Source organism: Furipterus horrens, unplaced genomic scaffold, assembly GCF_987537825.1.
Source record: "Furipterus horrens unplaced genomic scaffold, mFurHor1.1.pri manual_scaffold_9, whole genome shotgun sequence".
Lineage (NCBI taxonomy): Eukaryota > Metazoa > Chordata > Mammalia > Chiroptera > Furipteridae > Furipterus > Furipterus horrens.
This window is the reverse complement of record NW_028327179.1, coordinates 3,991,908-4,012,415: the sequence shown is the minus strand read 5'-3', so window position 1 is coordinate 4,012,415 and position 20,508 is coordinate 3,991,908. Positions and strand designations below refer to the sequence as shown.

The 20,508-nt window shown below is 45.7% G+C and overlaps 1 protein-coding gene and 1 pseudogene across 2 annotated transcripts in view; one reads left to right on the top strand and one right to left on the bottom strand.

Moving 5' to 3' along the window:
• LOC150001209 (uncharacterized) overlaps window positions 1–175 on the top strand; it is a 61,099-nt pseudogene extending 60,924 nt beyond the window's left edge.
• The window catches only part of IMMP2L (inner mitochondrial membrane peptidase subunit 2), a 578,935-nt gene that overhangs the window by 494,150 nt on the left and 64,277 nt on the right, over window positions 1–20,508 (bottom strand). The gene's annotated exons all lie outside the window — the stretch shown is intronic.

Genomic DNA, 20,508 nt, shown 5'->3' with positions numbered 1-20,508 from the left:
CATTTGAACCCACAATTTAAGATTCTTCTTTGTAATTTGGCTCAAGTTTGTTCTCCAGCAAGACACTCAAAAGCTGTAAGCGGAACACTTCACGGGTGCCTCTCGGTTCCACGCAGACGGCTGCGCAGCGCGGCCCTTGTTCGTGTCTGTGGCATCCGCCTGCTTCGCCGAGTAAGCCATAAATGTGCATCGTGCCTAACACAGCACTGAGGTCGCAACCGAGAGGGTGACAACTAGAGGACACCCTAAGTTAAGCACGATGTGACATGACACCCAGTCTCCTTCGCGGGATTAAATGAGCACTAACTGTGCATTAAATATCCATAAAGTATCGTCCAGTACGGCAACCAGTGACCACATGCGCCGCGTTAAATTTAAGGTCATGGAAACGGCCTCACGTTAAAGCTCAGGTGCTCAGGGACACCAAGCGCACTTCCCGTACCCGTAGCCACAGGTGCCTGGCCGGTGCCGACGGCCATCGCTGCAGCGCGCACCTGTCTGCTCAGGTGGAGTCCCCACAAACTGAGCGCACGGGGCCCCACAAACTGAGCGCATGGGGCCCAGGCCTCAGGCGCCTCGCTGCAAAGCCCCCTTCAGGGAGCTGTCAGGGGCCTTGTGCATTCTCATCGTTTGCAGAAGTAAGATGTTTTAAGCATAAAAACCCTTCCCTTTCCACCCTGATGGGCCCTCAGCCGCCCTCCTCTCGCGTCAGACGGCGCGGGTCACGTTGGCGACCCCGGGCCGGCAAAGACGGAGGAGGGCGGTGTTGCTCACATACAGTTTGGGTTTAGTGGGCAGGTGGGCGTGCTTCTTGGTCACTCTCAGGTGTATCTAGTTGTTGCTGTGGGAGCGGCTCCCAGGACTGCGCCTTCTTCCCACTGCCGCAACGCACCCAGAGACAGGAAGTGAAGGTCTGGGGTCACAGGCCCACGGGGACATGCGTGTGTCCCATGGGAACCAGAGCTAGAGGGACGAGGTAAGTGGTGGAGAAACAAAGCTTGAATGTTCACAACTAGAAGCCAATCTGGGCAAAACTGTTCCAATCACGAGACAGGAAATAGGGCAGCAGATAATTCAGTTTTGAATCGCTGCCTTGTCAACTCAGAAATTTTCACTTATTAGGAACAGTTCATAATGCACGTAGAGCTGCAAATGCATCATGTATTCCTTCCCTCCTTTTTGATCGGATGCACATGAACCAGAACTTCTCAGAAACTACAGCAGCTCAGCAAACAGCATGTCTGGGAGGGAAGCTGCCTTTTTTTTTATACTTCAACTATCAATCATAAAAGCACAATTTTATTAGCCAGGCTACAGGAAAGACTAGTTCATATTTCCAGCCTCTCTACTGGAAACCATATTATAAAAGCATTGTCACAGAGTGACCCAATCAAAGGCTAGACATTTATAGATGCAGAAAGAAGTAGCTTAAGAGTATGATCAGCCGTTTAAAAATGTTATTTTTCTAAATGAGGTGATTATATCATTGGCTATCTTCTTGGATATCTGTAATCTGTTGTCATTTCTTTTTTCATTCTAAATAAACGTCGTCTTGTGTCCATAAATGTGTATCTGTGTTCTTTTCTTAAAGAGGACTTCCCCCAGCAGGTCTAGGAGTCAGGCCCCCGGCAAACCTTGATCTTCCCCCAATGCTAGGAAAGTATGTTTTGATGAACAGGTATGTTTACCAATTAACCACCTCTCCGTTTCTGTTTCTTCGTTCCTCATGTGCTACGACCCCCAAAACTGCAGGCTCATTATGTGACGAACCCAGGACTTCAAAGGGTTAATTTGAAATACATCCCTTCGGCTCCCAGTGGACCTCATCTGACATGTCCACAACCTTCAGCACAAAAAGGCTCGCATCGCACCAAAACTAACACAAGTGTCGTTCCTGGTAATGAGAGTGCACAGCGGGCCTTTCAGCTCCGCGCTGCCGATGCCCGGGAACTTCTTGATACAATTACAGTGATGGCTGTTCCAACAACGAAGGCTGTTCTGTGAGCACAAAACATATTGAACCAAACGCTGGCCTGACAATGCCCATCCTTTAAGGAAAACAGAAGTTCCCTCATCTAATTCCATTTAGAAAATGCTCTAAATGCCACTGACATTTTTAAAACCACCTTTACATATTATGAAAATGCACTTACAATATAAATATTAAAATGCCTAAAGCTAAATATAATACTATTTCTGCGCACACTCTTTACAGTACAGCTTATGTATGCTTTATTGCATCCCCTTCGCACTTCATTAAGGCCCACCTCACATAACCTGATTTGTCATTATTGTATTGCAAAGATATTCTCAGCCTGAAATTACATCAAAGAAACTGTAAGTCGAATTTCTAAAAGCCACAGCCACAGGAGGAATCAAAGGGAAAGCCTAATTGCACGGACGTGCTGACGCTTTGAGCGGACCGCGCTTCTCTAGCTGCCGGGGCACGCTTACTCTGCCGTCGCCTCCCGCAGCTGGGGAATAACTTTATTCTAACAGATAAGCAATACACTGGCAGTCCAGACAACAAGAGTTCAGCTGAATAAAAATATCAGAAATCACGTTAAAAAAATTAAAGAACTGAATTTAAACTTGGAGTATACATTTTGTAGCAGTTAACTGATGCACTTACTAAAGTTAAAACACAAAAAGAAAAACTTCTTACTAAGAGGACTGGAGGTAGCGAGGTAACCACCCTTAACCCCCCCCAAAAAAATTGTTCTGTGAGTAGAGATTATGAGCAGACCCTGTTCACGTGGGGAGGGAGGAAGGCGCACACACTGAGTCACCATTTGACAGAACAAACTTCAGTCGGGGCACGTGACGAGTGCTGGGATTGGATGCTGGTGGGCTTCGCACAAAAGCGAGAACGTACTTAAGGCCGCTGAACTGCGCACCTAAAAATGGTTAAAATGATGCATTTCATGTGTTCGCACATTTTACCACAATGAAACTTTGTTAAAATGTATTTGCTGATCCTTATTTCACTGTCACTGTGTGCCGGGCCTTTCCGCGCGCCTCCAAACGGACCCCTCTCAACCACTGTCTTCCGGGGGGCTCAGTACAGTCCCCATTTAAAAGATGCAGAAAGAGGAAGTCACACATCTGGATACCGGCTGAGCTAGGTTTGAGCCCAGGCAGGAGAACCCCATAATCGTCCATAAATATTACTAATTTATGTAACAGTCTCAATTCAAGAGAATTTGTTGTACTTCTTTTATTTAATAAAATGTTCTAGCTGAACATAAGTGTCATAAATTTGGTGTAGATTAATCCACATTTAAACAAATTCTGAGTCAAACTTGTTCCAGAATCTACACACACCTCTGATAATATAAGGGTAAATAAATAAATCTGAACACCCCCCTTGAACAGAGTGATTGCTGGAGGATGCTGAGCTCAAAGACAGTCTACACTATCATCTCTGTATGCCCAGAATAAATATGGGAGGGTAGAGGGGAAAGGAAGTTTTAATTAATAGTCTCTGAAGAACCATTTTACCAAGCCTAAGTTACTTTATTTCTAAAATAGATGTTATGTAACTTCTCAAGTATAGAACCTGGCACAACACAGTATGTGCTGATAAATAGATGGCTTTTGTTTTATATCCGTGCTTCAGGAGAATGCAAAAGTTATTTCAAATTGTAATTGGTAATGCTCTGATGTTTGGAGTACCTGATAGTGTGTGACCATTTTTAACTTTTGGAGATTAAAGTTTAATTGTTCTAAAGCAATTACACTTACTTTTTTCCTGAGATTCGCCCTAAATTGAAAAGCATTTCATTTCAAATAACAGAAACTAAGTACTTAAGTCAATGATTCAAAGTCACAGCCAATAAAAAGGAGAAAAGAAATCCAGCTTCCTGACTTCCGACTCTGTTTTCTCTACCACCATGCAAACTGAGAGGCCACATCAGAAATCCCCAACTTTTCTGGCCAAGAACAGTCACTTTTAGAACAAATGAAAAGCCATCTGTAGAAGTATAAGTGCAACTTTTTAAAAGAAGAAGACAGCTCAACAGTCATCTGACTACACTGAGCATAAGCCGCGGAAGGGCTGGGGCAGGTACAAGCCGTCTCGGGGGTAGAGCCAAAGGAATGAAGTCAGCAGTAGGAACAGCCAATCAGCTTCCAAGAATCTGTCACCACCTACACCAACACACCCTGTCCTCCGCAAAACCCACTCACCAGCTCTAGGGTGCACGAGTTCTTCATGAGCTCTGATTCGTTAGAAGTTAGTGTTTCCAAACCTAAGGAGCAGCTGTAGAACCCTACTAACAGTGAGGCCCTTTCTACTCACCACCGCGTCCCCAGCAACTTAACACCGCGTTCCGTAGTGGGGAGACAGTAGACGTGTCTTATGAGCGGTGTTTAAGGAAGAAGAGAACGGGGGAGGAGGACGAAAAGAGGGACAGTGAGCAGGTGGCGTCTGTAGATCTAAGAGCCCACCAGTGAGCACTCGGTGTCCGGCCATATTACACAGAGAGACAAAGACAGGCTAGGGTCAAGTGCAGCAGCTGGAAAACTGGGAAGGCCAACCCCCAGCGTGAGTTCTGCTAGTCTGTAGATTTTACTGGTGATTTCTTTCTCTAGAGCCCCAAGTTCAGAATATAATTAGTTATATATACAAAGTACCTGAGTAACAACTGGGATTCCTTGGCTCTGTATAACCATCCACGATGTATAACTACACTATATTAAAAAGCTATATTTTAGCCCTGGCCAAGTGGCTCAGTTGGTTGGAGCATCGTTCATGCACCAAAAGGTTGCATGTTCGATTCCCGGTCAGGGCACAGACCTAGGTTGTAGGTTTGATCCCTGGTCAGGGCACATACAGGAGGCAAACAATCAATGTTTCTCTCTCTCCCCCTTCTTCTCTCCTTCTAAAATCAATAAAACGTATCCTTAGGTAAGGATTTTTTTAAGCTATATTTTAAATACCAAGACTCTTAATACTAAGTAATTTTATACATTCCAAATTATTTTTCTTCATTGTACGATAATTAAAACTGTTCTCATCAACACTTTCTCATAGATTATCTAACCATCAAATATTAAGCAATTCTATCACAAAAGCAAAACATCTGGAACCATCGCCAAATTTCCATGTTATAACCTCTGTGAAATGTGTGCTTTCGGGATCAGAGAAGTGTGACGCTTTTGCTGACCACCCGGCGAGAAGTGACTGTCAGGCCCGTGCAGCCAGACGCCACGGGCAGCAGCAGGAAGGCTTAATTAACGGGGCGCTGGCTGTGCAGCTCCCCTCCCACATCACGCATCACGTCACGAGGCCATCACAGCTCTCCGTCACCCACTGCCTCTCAGGTCCCCAGCTGCCACTTTGGGATCATTTCTCACAGACTTTCTACACCGTTCTATGGTTTTCACCGAAACATGTACGCGTTTTGATTCCTTAAGGATGTCATGTTTTGGCAAAACGAATCTGTGGTGAAGGAAAATCAGAACAACAGCTGTGTGTGGGGAGCGAGGGCAGAGGCTGACAGGAGTGGCCGTGAGGGACTTTCTGGGGTGAGGGTAAGGCTCTGCATCTTTACAGAGGTCTGGGTTAAACAGGGGGGTGCAGAGGTCAGAGCTCAGCAAAGGTGCTCTTCCTCCAGATTGACTCGTCCACTGTATTTAAATTTTACCTCAAAAGAAAAAAAAGACTTAATGACCTGCTTGCTGAAGCCCTTAGGGGGAAAGGTCTACAATTTACTTTGAAATGCATCATCAATAAACAAGACAGATCCACGGGTTAACAGATGGGCAGATACATGCTAGAAAATATTAGCAAAGATATCACTAGTGGGTATACTGGTGTTCACTGTGACATTCAGCTTCACTGTGTCAAAATCTCCATAGCAAAATGTTTTAAATTTTAAAAAGTCATTTCTTCATAATCCTTCTCACTTTAGAATTCACGCAATAAAAAAAAAAAAAAAAGGACTCAACCAGTATTCCCAAAGCTTTTGAACCATGATCTTAATTTCCCTTTTTCCAGATCATTTCAGGTGTTTATAACAATCATCCAAATACTTAAAACTAAATAAAAACCTTATTAAGTTAATTAAATGCATAACTTACTCCACAGGTGCCTCCTGCGTCCCAGACGTGTCGGGGTGCGATAGAGAAGGACCATGTGAGAGACACTAAGTCACAGGAACCCCGATGGAAGGGCATTTCCTGGACGGTGAAGAGGGAGCTGAATCTTTCCAGATGGCGCACAGGCAGGAAAAGATCCGTCCTAGACTGTGGGGAGCCGGGCAATGAAGCGCAGAACACAGAAACTTTGCAGCTAAACGTAAGTTGTACTGCCATCGCGGCTGCTTTTTGAATGTATCAAAACACCTGAAATAAACGCACGGGCGTGGGCTCCCCCCTTTCACGGGGCTTCGGGGGAGTGTGTCCCCTGGACTTTCATTCACCACTGAGCCCGGGGGGGCACACACTCCATTTTAAATAATGAAAGGCATGTCCACGTGTGATTTATTACTTCCTAGGAATTTTTTCCCATGAAACGTGTTACCTGGAACTCACTTTGTGAAACACGCTCTGAAGCCTTTACATCCCAAGCGTGAACACTCAGGGGTTACAAGGCTTCCGAGACCGGGCAGCGTCGAAAAACACAAGTCTCCCTGGCGGCAACTCGGCTCCACAGAAAATGCCCAAAGCACAAATAGCAAAGAACTGCCTAAACGGGACACAATCTTAGATGTTGTAAATATTTCACCCCTTCTTCTTAAAGGCATATGCCTCATTTCCTTTAATGAGTAGATGGCCTCTCTAAAAACATAAGCAAAATTCTAGTACACATGGGCTTACTTCACTCTGTCTTACCTGCAAAATGTTGATATCACGTGCTTCATGTAAAGATTAAATTATATACTTCAAAAATGAAAAGCAGTGAGTGCTAGTGTTCAATATATACTAGTAATTAATAAAATAATCACATATATATGCATGCATTGCAAATGTTTTTTAATCTTTATTTTTTGATTTGAGAGACGGAAAGTGGGGAGAGAGGGAGAGAGGAACATTGATGCTAGAGAGAAACATCAATTGGTTGCCTCTTATATGCACCCCAACCAGGGGACCGAACCCACAACCCAGGAATGTGCCCCGACCGGGAATCGAACCGGCAACCTTTTGATCTACAGGACGCTGCCCAACCAACTGAGCCACGCCGGCCAGACCTGCGCAGATGTTTCATCTGGGCCAGGAGCTAAGGTGGGCCAGGATTCATCCTATCTTCTGAGTGTACTTACAGAGCCCTCACAGTCTCACTGCATTACCTGACCACTTCACTGCCATAAATAGTTTCTCGCCCGCTCCCTTTCAGATGCAAACCCCTTACGTCTCTGCTCGCCCAAGACTGGCACTCGGCACGGAGTTCACCAGCACAGACCTTAGAATTCTTTCATCATTTATCCATTAGTGGCTGAGAATAGACACATCACTGGACCTTCACCTCAAATAATACCTAAAAAAATTCCCAGTGACTGAGCTGGGCCAGAGGTTCAGACTCAAGATGCTTTGTAATTTGTTTCAAGCCATTTTCTATAGGTACCTTCAAGTGAGGCATCAGCTGAACGAGGCGCTTTGTTCTGAGGGTCTCTGACACAGTCAGGCAGGAAAAGTACTTTCAGGGGAGTTCTGCAGACTGAACACTGCATTGCAATGGACGGTGAAGACTACTCAGAGATTCCAGGGGAAACAGATTTGTGAGACAGAAATCAATAAATATAAAACCTGACTTCATTTATTAGTGCAAATAATAATGCCTGTTACTAGTTAACACAAAAAATCCTACATTATCAGTTTGAGACAGAAAGAAGAAATTGAAGCTAGGACTTTGAGATGCAATTAAGTGATTCCACAAATCTTGAACAGAAAGGGGCACTTCTGGAGAGTTCCAGAACCATCTGTAACCTTCAGAGCACCCTTGCAGAATAATCGTGGCTACTGATCAGCTAATGAGTCTCCACGACACGTTTCCACTAAGCAAAAAATAAAGTGTTCTCCATATTGACTATTACGCTATCAACCTTGCCCAGCGTGGCAGGAAGATTTAAGAGTTACCTTCCTGAGCGCCGTCAGAGAACATGTGGCGCCTGAGGCCCAGTTCCGTGAGGCGAGTCCGTCACGGTGACATTTTCTTCTCGTGAAACAGGTTGAACGGAAGATGCAGGGATGAGTCTCATGTTGCTGGAATGTCAGTCGCACGTGTGGAAAACCCTGAATAATGTTCACCCCCTCCGTCTTTCAAGGCCTGTTTGTTTCCTTTTTTTAATGGGTCAAAAATTTTTAAACAATTTCTTTTTTTATTGTTGTTCTGTTACAATTGTCCCAGCTTTTCCCCCATTGGTCTCCATGGACCCCACCCGCACCCCCGCGGTCAATCCCCGCCCCGCTTTCCATGTCCGTGGGTGAGTATCACGTGTTCCTTGACTAGACCCTCGACGCCAGTGCACTGTGGGGGCCGGTTCCCTCCACGCGCCCCCGTCAGCAGCTGGACGCATCAGACTCTTAGAGCAGCGTTTTTATTTGCAGTGTTGGTCCTCAGAGCGACTGTCCTTGCTGTTCCCTGACCCTGCATGTCAGTCTTCAAGAAGATGACAGGGCAGTGAGGGCCTTCGTGAGCAAGTGAGTGACCCCGCCCCTCTCATTTACATAAATAATAGGTGCTTGGTTGTTAACTAAATGAGAAAGATGTAGGCCACAGAAGAAGAAATACTGAAGGTGGCCAAAGAAACAGGCGTTTCACTAAGTAGTTTTTAAGTAATAAGGACTAGGAGAAAAACAATTTGATATAAAAAATTTGAATGTGTACAATGCTCAGGTGAGTCCCACAGTCTTAAAAAAGACCTGTAAGAAATGGTTCATATGGTAATAAGCAAATCTATTATTTCAAAAATAAAAAAGAAACTTTTTTTGATAAGAGGAGTACAATCTACACTAAACATTTTTTTAAAAATACTGAGTATCTTTCTCAAGAAACAACCAGATGCATAATTATTTTATTTCGAGCCAAGAAAAATCCTATTCTGTTTACTGACCATGTGCTTTATTTTAAAACTAGAGCAGGACAGACGGTTCCAAGGAAGACTTCCAAAGCACAAAAAGTCTGCAACAAACCAAGCCACAGCTGAAATGACCACCCCACCTTCCCGAATCTGTAAATGCATAAAAGAACATTATACAACCACAAACAAACGTGTACGTATTCCCGAGTTCAATTGCCTCATTGTTGCCGTGATTCATTCTTTCATTTTCTACAAATAGAGGGCAGCCTAGTTCCTGATTTTAAAAGATAAAAAGGGCAAAATAAAACACAGAATGCTTTGACAAATAGAAAGTATCTGATAACACATGACTCTTCCTTCTCTCCTTCCACATAAGCAAGACCTGGGGAAGTGCTTCAGCTGGGGGCTGTCAGCTGAAGTAGGGGTTAAGAGCTTCTTAAAGGTATCCTGAGCTGGAGGAAAGCTGGAAAGTGTTATGCACACCTAAGGAAACAGAAGGGCAATCCTAGGTAGTCTTCTCAAAGCTGAGATTTTCAAGAAAATATCAAGACAGACTCAAACTCAGGGCACTCACTAATCAGGGAGCTCTTAGCTACCCTGAAGGGACCGGCAGTGACATGGCTTGATGTGGGCCTCATTTTTTAAAATGAAACTAAAAGCTTAAATGGGCACTGACAGCTCTCAAGAGCTTTAATCAGACTGCAGTTGGGACACAGCGGTTCGGGCGTCAGCATTCAGGCCTCCGGCAGGACAGCTCCCCGCAGCACGGCCAGAGCCCCTGCAGGGCCTCACGACACCACACGGGCACACAGAGCCGTCTCTCTATCAGAGCACACACCCCAGGGGCCGCTCCTTCCTCTCCTCTCCGACACCATTGGCCTGCTCTTTCCGAAAAGTCCCCTTGGCCGGAGTGTCACCTGTCATCCGAAGGAGGCCAGTGTGTGAAGGAGCCGGGCAGGCAGTCTGAACCGGCCAACGCCCTCCGCGGACCAGGCAAGCGTCTGCACTCCCCGAGGGCACCAGGCATTGTTCCCACATGGAGAGCAACGAGATCACCTCCACCCAGCCCGTGACAAAGCCCTGAAAGTCGGCTGAGACAACACACGAATAAGCCAACCCAGCGGCCCCGGATTCGTCTTTACCAAACACCACCCTTCACAACAGCCCGAGAGAACTGAGCAAAGGACTTAAAGGTTCACGTCTAACTGAACTCCAGCCCAGATGGAACTGTCTCTGTCTCTTGGAAACAAACTCCACCCGCTGATTTCTGCCCTTCAAAGCAGCAGAACGTTAGAGAAACGATATCTTCCCGGGCATCCCTCTGAGCCTTTGAAAAGATTTATCATGGTGGCAAATAATTTCATAAATTTCCCTTCTGGACATAGCTCACACTTGGAGAAATACAGAGTCCAAGAGTCAAAATCACAGCAGGGGAGGGCAGCACAGTGCTGGCCCAGAATTACATCGCCAGGCACCGCGGCTCGGCTCCAAAGCCACCCGGACAGACGCGAGGCCCTGGGCAGGGACGATCCAATGCAGCTGCCCTGCAGAAGCTACAGCCACGGCCATGCAAAGCACACAAAAGGGAACGTACTGTATTCTTGAGCCACTCTTCGTCTGACTCTGTCACATAAATAGCGAAGTCATGCATGACAGCCTCATTAAAACATTACCATTGAAAAAATAAGTGAAACTGGAGAATACAGAGATAAGGGTATTCAATATTAATAACAAGGTAGGGAAGTAATTTGATATTTTCACAATTTCTGCAATATGCCTCCTGAATAAGCTAAATAACATATGTCCAAAAACTACCACTGTTTTATCTAAAAATGACACAGACTAAATTCTTAGTCTTCTTTTCTTTCCTGGTAGGAAAAAAATGATTTAAAAAAGCCCTTGAACTTATACAATTTTAAGAAAAGCTAAAGGTATCATCAAATACGCCTTTTAGCCTGGTCCAGTATTTTTTTTAAATCTGGGTTTAGGTACTGGTGGGGTGGCTAAGATGGTTAGAACATCGTATTGATATGCCAAGATTACGAGTTCAGTTCCCAGTTAGGGCACACACAGAATCAATCACTGTTTCTCTCTCTCTCTCTCTCTCTCTCTCTCTCTCTCTCTCTCTCTCTCTCTCTCTCTCAAATCAATTATTTTAAAAATCTGAGTTTATAATAGATCTATACTTTTGAGAGTATCTGTTGTTTCATGAACATGGGAGAAATAATCATTAATAAAACTCTTGTACTTTATACCAAAACTTCCTTAATTTACCAGATATTCCAAACTCAAGCCAAAATCCTTACCCAAACGAGCCAAGTAAACTTAATCACTCAGGAAAGGAGCGGGATAACTATTTTAAAGTATTTGTTTTAATAATAAGCTATGTTTTAAGAGTATGGCGCACCAAATAAAATCTTTAGCAGCTCATGAATAGTTTTATTCTTTTCCCTTTACTCCAGCAAGTTAACAGACAACAGATACTGTTACATTTAAATACGCTGTGCCCTTTTTCCTCTTGAGGACAGAAAACGGCGATCTCAGTAACAGCTATTATGCACGCAGCGTTTCCGTTCTCTGCGGCCTGCACGTGGAGCCCTGTCGTGATGTAACGACGTCCAGGAAAACCGGAGAAGAAATGAAGCCCTTGGCATGATACTACACATTACTAACCTAATGCACCTTGGACTTGCTCAAGGTTTCCTAAGTCACTGGAAAAGGAAACTGCCCTCATGAGCAAGACATTTTGCTCGCCGGGTCTTGGTCTTCTGAAACACAAGCACGTACTGTACTTGTGAGTTTTGTTAATCTATAAACTCTTCCCACGCACAGACCACAATACGCTAATGTCCTCTCATAACCGGCAGCCAAAAATAACGTATGGGACGCAAGATCACAAAGGGTCTTTCCGGTCTGGTTAATCTTCAATTCTGTGACGTTTGAGTCTGCCTTTGGGAGGGTAAGTCCATGAAAAGGGGTGAAACAAACGAGAGGGTGAGGGGCCTGCACAGGGTGGTGTCCCATGGGTGGGGACGGACAGAGGAGACAAGGACCGGCCACCATTGACGGCTGGCTGAAGGACCACCCGCTTCTGTGTGAACAGACGTAAGCTGGCAGAGGGTCCCAAAGCCAGAAATGCGATGTGAGAAGATACATCAGACCAGTGGAGTCTTGAGATTATGTTTTGATAAAATGCTGTTCCGATTTTTGATTGCTCCCTTTATTAAAGAGTTGCCCATCAGACCACCAAAATCTGCAAAAGCTCTAGTTCTAACCTTAATGGAAATTCAGAAACGTATAGTTTCTCTTTCAGAAGTAATTTTTTTTTTTTTACAGTTAAAACCTTCACAGATGTCTCATTATAATTTGAAATCATCAAAATCAAAACTTTCCTAATTTTTATTTAAAAACGCTTACGCTCTTCGGGCGACAAAAGAAGTAATACTTAGATGTTCATGTGTGGACAATCTCTATTAAGATTCCAAAATACAGAGCAAAAGCTGTAAGTCACATGTCTATCACAAAATTACAACAGCAAAATCCCAGCTATTAACTACAAATTATTAAAATAAGAATGATTGCACAAATCGGGGCATGCCCACTTGGTCTTCCGTGTTGAAGCCAGTCAGAATGATAGACATAAAACCCAAGTGGCAATACGGAAATGCTTTATTTAAAAAAAGAAAAAAGAAACAGACAACAGCTGGAAGGAAATACACCATCCCATAAAATAGAATAAAAAAAAGAACATTGTTAACCAAACAACATGAGAACACAAAAGCAAAATCGCTCATCATATTTCATAAAGAAACTAGAAAAGTTAAACTAAATAAAGATGAATTTTTCACTAAGACAGATCTGAGCTGTCTTCCAAATTCTTTCTTTTTATGCTTAGATATACATATCCCTGAATACTGAAAAAAGAACTTTTCTTGTTGCATAAAAACCCAAATAAAGTCACCCTGATGCCTTAAAACCCTGTTTTATTACACTTGGGACTTTGTCACACAGTTAAACAGAAAGAGTTTAACATTAAGTCACAAAACGACACTTATTTTTTTGAAAATCAGCCAAAATAGATCCTTTAAAATACCCAGGGTGAAAACAAAGAACTGCGCCAGCTCAGTACCTTAGCAATAAAAGTATAAAAATAAGAGCCTCAAAAGATGTGTCATATGTAAAATAATTGTAATCGTGCCATTTACCAAAGCTGTTCTTTTTTAATTAGCGTTTCCTTCATTAGTTCCTCCTACCACCTGACCTGAATGAGCCACCAGGCCATTCCCTCATCACGCTGGTGTAGTTATTCACCCCGCACTTACTCTTACCTGACATATTCCTTTTTTTTCCCCGTCTATCTGGGCCCAGCACAAGTGGGCTCCAGGGTAAAGGAGGGTTTTCCCTCTCGCTCACCCATGCGGTCACCACACTCAGGACAGGTCAGTTTAACACACATGAAGAGCTCCTCGCTGCAGTTACGCAATGCGGCACCTGCACCCCCAAGCACGGTGGGCGCACCCGAGACTCATTACCATACGTGTCATAAAATGCTGACGATCACAGCACTAGTGGGGAGGCAACCCCACTCAGCACGTGTTCCAGAAAAAACTTCCTCAAAGGTCGCAATTCCTAAGTTTCCTTGAACATGAACATATGCTAACGTGTTCCCTGTTATTCCATAAAATTTATAAAATCAAAATATTCCGGAGGCAGAAACCAATCCAATGGAATTAACCAATGCAAGGCCAAGCAGAATAAGTTACAATTACGTTAAGTTTTCTGAAGTATTTTTCAACCAAAAAAATACCATATTCTTTTCTACTGCGTAAATCACTTTTCAAAGGTAACTGTAATAATTTCAAAGAATACTGTCATATATACACCAACATACGTACTGGACTGGTCCCATAACCCATTAGAATTTTAAGCATGGAAAGAGATCGTAAACATTAATAATTATAAAACCACTTTTTTTTATAGACTGTCCTGTTTCATAAGAATAAGGGGTTCTGAGTTTAAATTATTATTATATTCAGGAGTCCCATACACACCGTTTCCAAATATAGTTTTTATAATAATGTCTGACAATACTCTGGGAAAAGTCCAGTTTTAATGAGTTAAAGTCTAGAACAAATTCCCAGGAAATGGGACTCCAAGCCAGCGCCTCCGCTTTACCATGAGACTGTCCCCTTCACACAGGACAGCGGCCGGAAGACCTGAAAGCGGAATACACAGCCTTTCGCTCGGAGGTCACTGTGCCACGCGGAGAAGCACGCGGCCACATGAAGGCACCGCAAGGCCCGCGCGCTGTGGGCGCACGGCTGAGACGCGGGAGGCCGCCGCTGACCGGTCAGAGGGATGCGCACCCCGCCCCCACGCGCGCACCCATAAAGCACATACCACCCTGTAGCCCCAGTTCCCCGCCGGCAAAGACTAAGTTCCCCGCGTCTTCATTGGCGCGCTTTGCGCCAGGCCCCGTGGGATGCAATATGACCAGGACACGCCGCCTGCCCCAGGTGGGCCTCACGCACACGCCCGTGAGAACGTCACTGGGCAGTGAAGTGGCGCGGACGCGGCGTGAAGTCCAGGTGGGGACCCGCAGCTGGAAGGGGCCCTTCTGGGCCGGGGCCCCGGCGGACGAGTCCCAACTCACGCTGCCGGGCACACGTGCGCCCTCCGCAATTTGCGCACCGCTGTGATGGAGAGCTCAGAGCGCGCCACGCACAGGGCAGCGCGTGTGCTCACACCGACGGTGTTCTCGCTCTACCCGCAGGCAGGCGCGGGTGCTCCCTGGCCGTGTCCTCGTGCCTGGGAATGCAGCTGTAAGGAGCGCACTTGGGGTGCGGGCAGTGCCTGAGAGGGGACCCGGAGGGCAGCGTGGGGACGGAAGGGAGAGGGCGACCGGGAAGAGCCATCGCCAAGGAGCGCGGAGGATGCGATGCGGGTGGATCGGCTGGAGAAGGGGATACACTGAAAGGGGTCATGGCCCCAAGGAAACACCTCCTTCCTACCAATTTATCCCACTTTCCTGGGAGAAAGATGGAAAATGGCACATGCACACATAAACACTTGTACACACATATTAGTTAAACTCCTTTCGCCTTCAAAGGAGCAAAAGCATCCAAGACCCTGGGGAAGGACAGGGCAGCACAGATGTGAAGACTAAGAATAACAACTGTCAGGCACACACAAAGAACACGCCTTCATGCATGTCCTCTAAGACATTGTGAGCGTTTTCGGAGTTTAGAGCTCAACTTAGGTGATCCATTTTTATAGAGTGCTGAAAAGGCAGAGGAGGGAAAACAGGGTTAATTAAATAAAAGGAAAGAATAAGAGAGCAAAGTAGGAGAGAAAAGAGAGGCGGCAAAGCAAACTGATTTAGTATTAAAGGAAGAAACCCTATCAACCAGCCAATGCATAAAGGCCACAAATTAATAAGCCGTAATTAGTGACCGAAGTGCCAGATCATCAAAAGAAAACGCCGGAACGCCGCTTCATCTATAAAGAAACCCCGGGGCATGTTCTCCGGACGCATCACTATAGCCTGAGAAAGAAATCAGTCAATACTTTTTTAAAGGGAAAGCTTCAACAGGAGGTAAGAGAAAATATATAGGTGCCGGAATACATAAAACTAATAGTCTCTTCCCATGCAGCCTTCCAACAATGGCAGTCGCTGATGAGTAGGGGGGCTGGGGGGGGGGGGGGAACCTGCACTCGGAGATATTACACTGCTTAGTGATACGTGGGACAATTTCAACTTATCTTTATTTTAACCTTTTTTAGTAGCATTTACATGTTAGTCAAGATGCACATTTATAGTCTAATTTAGAGCCTTGCCTTAAGGTTCTTATCAGTAACAATTTTGTATGATCTACTATGACTATGCACACACACACACACACACACACACACACACAGCAGGATTAGTCAGGCAATTTTTGATCCACATTTGAAACTGAAAGCCAGAAGATAACTATTATTTTCACAGGCTGCCAAGACATGCACCGTTTCACCAATACAACATTGTTTATACTGGTTTTTTTTAAAGAAATTAAATCTTAGAATTCCCTAAACAAACCAGAGGTACACAAAACTGCCATAACATTCCTACGCAGCGTAGGACTCATATGGTACTCAAACCTTTCCTAAGTAAGATTTATCTCCACAAAATTACCCCTAGTGTTCAACTTGGGTAATCGGCTGCCCATTTTCCTACCACGTATTTTATTATCTTCCGTTGCTGAAAAGAACAGACAAAACTGCATCACCAGTATTTTATTATTATTAATTATTAAATTTAATTACAGTCTTGAAAAGTAGCCAACCGCGGACTCCGTGTTTCCCCGCCACCGACCCCCGGGCCGGGCCAACCTCAGTTCTCTGGGGCTCTAAGGGAAGGACAAGATGTAAGCCCACGCATGACCGCTCAGTACAGCCAGCTGCCACGTCTCTGCCACCCGTGTTCTCTGCGGGACTTACCTCCCAACATGCTGTGTCATTGACACGTTTATTGGATGTTGTGTCTGTTCTTCCTGTTAGAAAGAAAGTGAGCTTCACCAGGGCAGAGACCGAGCCCGTCTTGTCCACGGGCCCATCGCCGGTACCTAGGACAGTGCCCGGTACCTGGCGAGTGCTCAGACGTCCACGGAACGAGTGAACTCTTCCTCCGCCTGGAGCAGGCCCCCACCGGGGCAGCACTAACTAGCCCACAGGCGGCTCCAAGTCTAATTCCTTAATGTGCACGAGCTTCCTCACGCTGCGGCATCGTGGGTACGAGTTCACGGCTCCCTTGGACATGAAACACACACTGCCCAGCCTTCATCACAACCTTCGCCATACCTCTGTTCTTGGCCGACCTCGTTTTATGTCACCAGGACCAAAGCATCCTGTTGTTTACAGAGCTTCCGCTCCCTGTCCGGCAGTGTCTTCATAGCGTCTCCCGCCCTGAACAGCTCCCCTGAGTTTATCACCCCCGTTCGTTTTCCTGTACAACATCCTTGGTTCCTTCCCCCCACTTACTCCTCTCGGTTTCCCCTGATCAACACTGTCCCTCCACAACCTGCAGAGAAGCCCTTAGGGGAAAGAAAGAGGAAATTAATATTCAATGAGGTCATCGCAAGGGCTCTAATCTGAAATGTCTACTGTCCTTGTAAGAAGGGGGCATGGACACCGCCACGTGTGCACGAGGAGGGACGACCGTGTGAGACACACGGAGAAAGGGGACGTCGGCCACCTGCCAGGCGGGCAGAGAGGCCTCAGGACTGGGAGGAAATACACTTCTGGGGTTTAAGACCAAAACAATAAAAAAGGGGGGAGGTCCGTCTATTCCTTCCTATCCTGTGTCGTGTACTGCTCCAGATGGTGACTCTCCAGGAGCTGGAGTCTTCGGGACCATCCGGCTACCTCACCACTCTCTATGTGGTAAAACACATGATAATAGAAATGACTCTTTTCCACACACATGCAAATTAATTTCTGCCAGAGAGAAAGAAACCCCGTGACCATGACGCACACGAGCGGACCGTCCTGTGGGCGTTGCTCGGTCTTGCATCTGTTGGACACTCACCGCCAACTGACTATACAGGGTGCTCTTGAACAGACTGGAACATCTTGCTGGTTCCCTCGTTAATTAATGAGCAAAATGAAATTTTTTGACACCTGTTCCTTTTATGTTTGAATAACAGTCTTGACTTTTTTAAAAAGTAACCTTTAAGAGAGTCAGCAACTTCTTTTGAAATGACATTTACTTGCCATGAATACATCTTCTTAAAATTTCCACTCGATCATAAGTCATCCCACTTAAATTATGCCAGCTGAAGACAATACAGCGTGCTTCGGTGAATCCTGAACACCGTCACTACATGATGGACTTTACTGTTCGCACACTGCTAAGAAGGGAAAAACTGAGAGCAGCCAACTACACTATGATGCAATGGTTTTTATTTATTATTTAAGACTTCCTGTATTTTTCCTCTCTCTCTGTCATGAATCTCACTGCTCTGCTTCCACGCCTCTGCATACGTATCGTCCATCTTCCCAAGGCCCAATGACAGGACTTAGCAATTGTGGGCGTCCCCAAAGTACAGGGGACTGAAAGCATGGGCACTATGGCCAGTCACCCCTGCAGACAAGGACAGGACAGCGAAACAACCGGCTGGCCAACAGAGAGGTAAGACACTGCCAATTTAAAGACGCACCTGAATTTTACATGTGCTGAAATACGGGGGGAAATGTGCATCTTATGTGCCAAAAAATACCCTAGTTAAAAATGTAGAAATGCATAACATGATTGCAAGTGGAAAACAGCTTAAAATCAGAAACCCTGTCACTAGATGGGCATCGTTTACTGAAACGTCAGCGCTGGTATAATCCACCTACACTGCTAGAAACATATGGATCTTAAAACTAAGCCAAAGTCGAGGTCAAGCCAAGGAATCCTTTAGAGGGAAAACTAAAAGGCGGGGTCCTTGACTGAACCATGGGGACTTGATCTCGAGCAGAAAGGCTGGAGAGATGCTGCGGAACAATCGCCCCATCCTCCCTGAAGAGCTCATCTCCTCCTTCCTTCCAGAAGTGTTGCTGCCGTTCCTTTTCCGTCTTCCATCTCGTATTAACTAGCAGCTTGTACAACTGCTGTTCTGATGACAATGGTCTCGGGCAAGAGATCATAAGGCTTTTGGTGTAAAGGTTGCCTCCTTGAGGGTAAAGAAAGCAAACGTCCTCTCCTGAAGACTCAGGCACCTTTTACCGAACTGCAAACGTAATTCTCTATCAATCAGATTTCCTGCTAAGTGTTACTTCTCCAATGTCTGGCCTTTCGGGATATGGCGCGCGTGTCTGCGCCGTCTCTTCTCTGCTGGGGTCTGCGGGGCGGCCTGGAACGGCTGCCACAAAGGCTGCAGAGCCTGACCCGGAGCGTTCTCGCGACAGCCTTGGCTCCCACAAGTAACCCACGAGCTTAAGTACAACGGTCGCCACTCCCGTTTCACCCACGACAGAACTCGAGCTCAGAGAGCGCAGGACTTGGCCCAAAGTCAGACAGTTAATAAGCGGCCCTGTCAAAGCTGCGTCCCCGGTCCCGCGCCTCTGGCCCAACGCCTTCCTCACAATCCCAGGCTTGGTGGCCCGTGGCGAGGAGCTTCCCTCCCCTTCCCCTTGCCTCACGTGACAAATGGCGCTTGTCCCAGGGAGCTGGCTGGCTGGCTCACTAACTGAAACCACAGCCACAGCGAGGGAATCGCTATTAATGTGGCAATTCCCCACCTGGTGACACCTGCATTGTAGCCCTAATATTGTAAAATTGGGTGCCGCAGACACTGCTACACGCGCCCAGTGGTGACGGTCAGGGGACCACCTTCTCGGGAGCACAGCGCGCCCCACTGCCCTGCGCCTCAAACTCTGCAGGTGCAAACACGAGGTGACGGGTCGATGCACTAAGGTATTTTCCTGGTTCAAAACCTAATACTCTAAACCCTTATCGATAATATCAGTCAGGTCTCTGGCTAGATTTCACTCCTTAACGTGCAGTTCTGCGTGTGCGTGCTGAAAGAAGAGGGAGCTGCAGAACCTAGCTGGCACGGACGCCAGCGGGGCCGGAACCCACGCGCGTCAACCAAAATCCCCCTCTGCCCCGCCGCGCTGCCCGGCGAGGCCCTGTCCACCCTCGCTAAACCGACCGCAGGCCCCGAGGAGAAATGAGACCCGCAGCGATGTCACCGGCGCGGCCGCGCGGCCAGGCGTGCAGGGCGCAGTTACACCAGGCCGGCTTACTTATAACACACTTCCTTTTGTAGGCGGCAAAACTATGCTCTTCCCATTCCAGTGCCCTCGTTCTTCCCACAAAGTTACTGTAAAGTCTCCAAATGTCACTAATTCGTCCCTGGAAGCAAACATAAAATTTGGTGAGAGATGAAAAATGTTCACCACTCCTTCAGTCCCTTCGAGACATGGCACATAAATCACCGAGTTTCTAACTAGAACCATACTGCCCAGATATTTTTGTCTGAAAGATTTACAACTTAAATTTCCCATATATATTTTTTCTCTTTTGCAGTTTTCAGGCCACTTAATCTACTTCAATCTCCAAGATAAGTTATTTCTTCAATAAGGGTGTAAATAAGATGCGTATTTTTGACTATTTGGTTGGCATAAAGCTTTGTATGAGCAAATTTTCCACGTATATTTTCTTGGTATGAGTAAATTTCTATTAAAATGTAAATTATGTCCAGATAATCTATCAGTGGGGCCTTTTACTAAAAGTAGTTTCAAAAGAGTCAAACAACTTTGATCAGTTTTCAGAGAAAGTTATTATAATTACCATCAATAATATCCATGAAATACTTCCTATTTTAACACACGAGTAACTGACCACAGCACTACCCTAAGCCACAAAAAAAGAAAGAAAACCTACCTTAAGTTACCAATGAAATCATTCCTCCAATCTCGTCTCCTCTGCCTCTCTATTTCATCTCAAAAAACTCTGTCC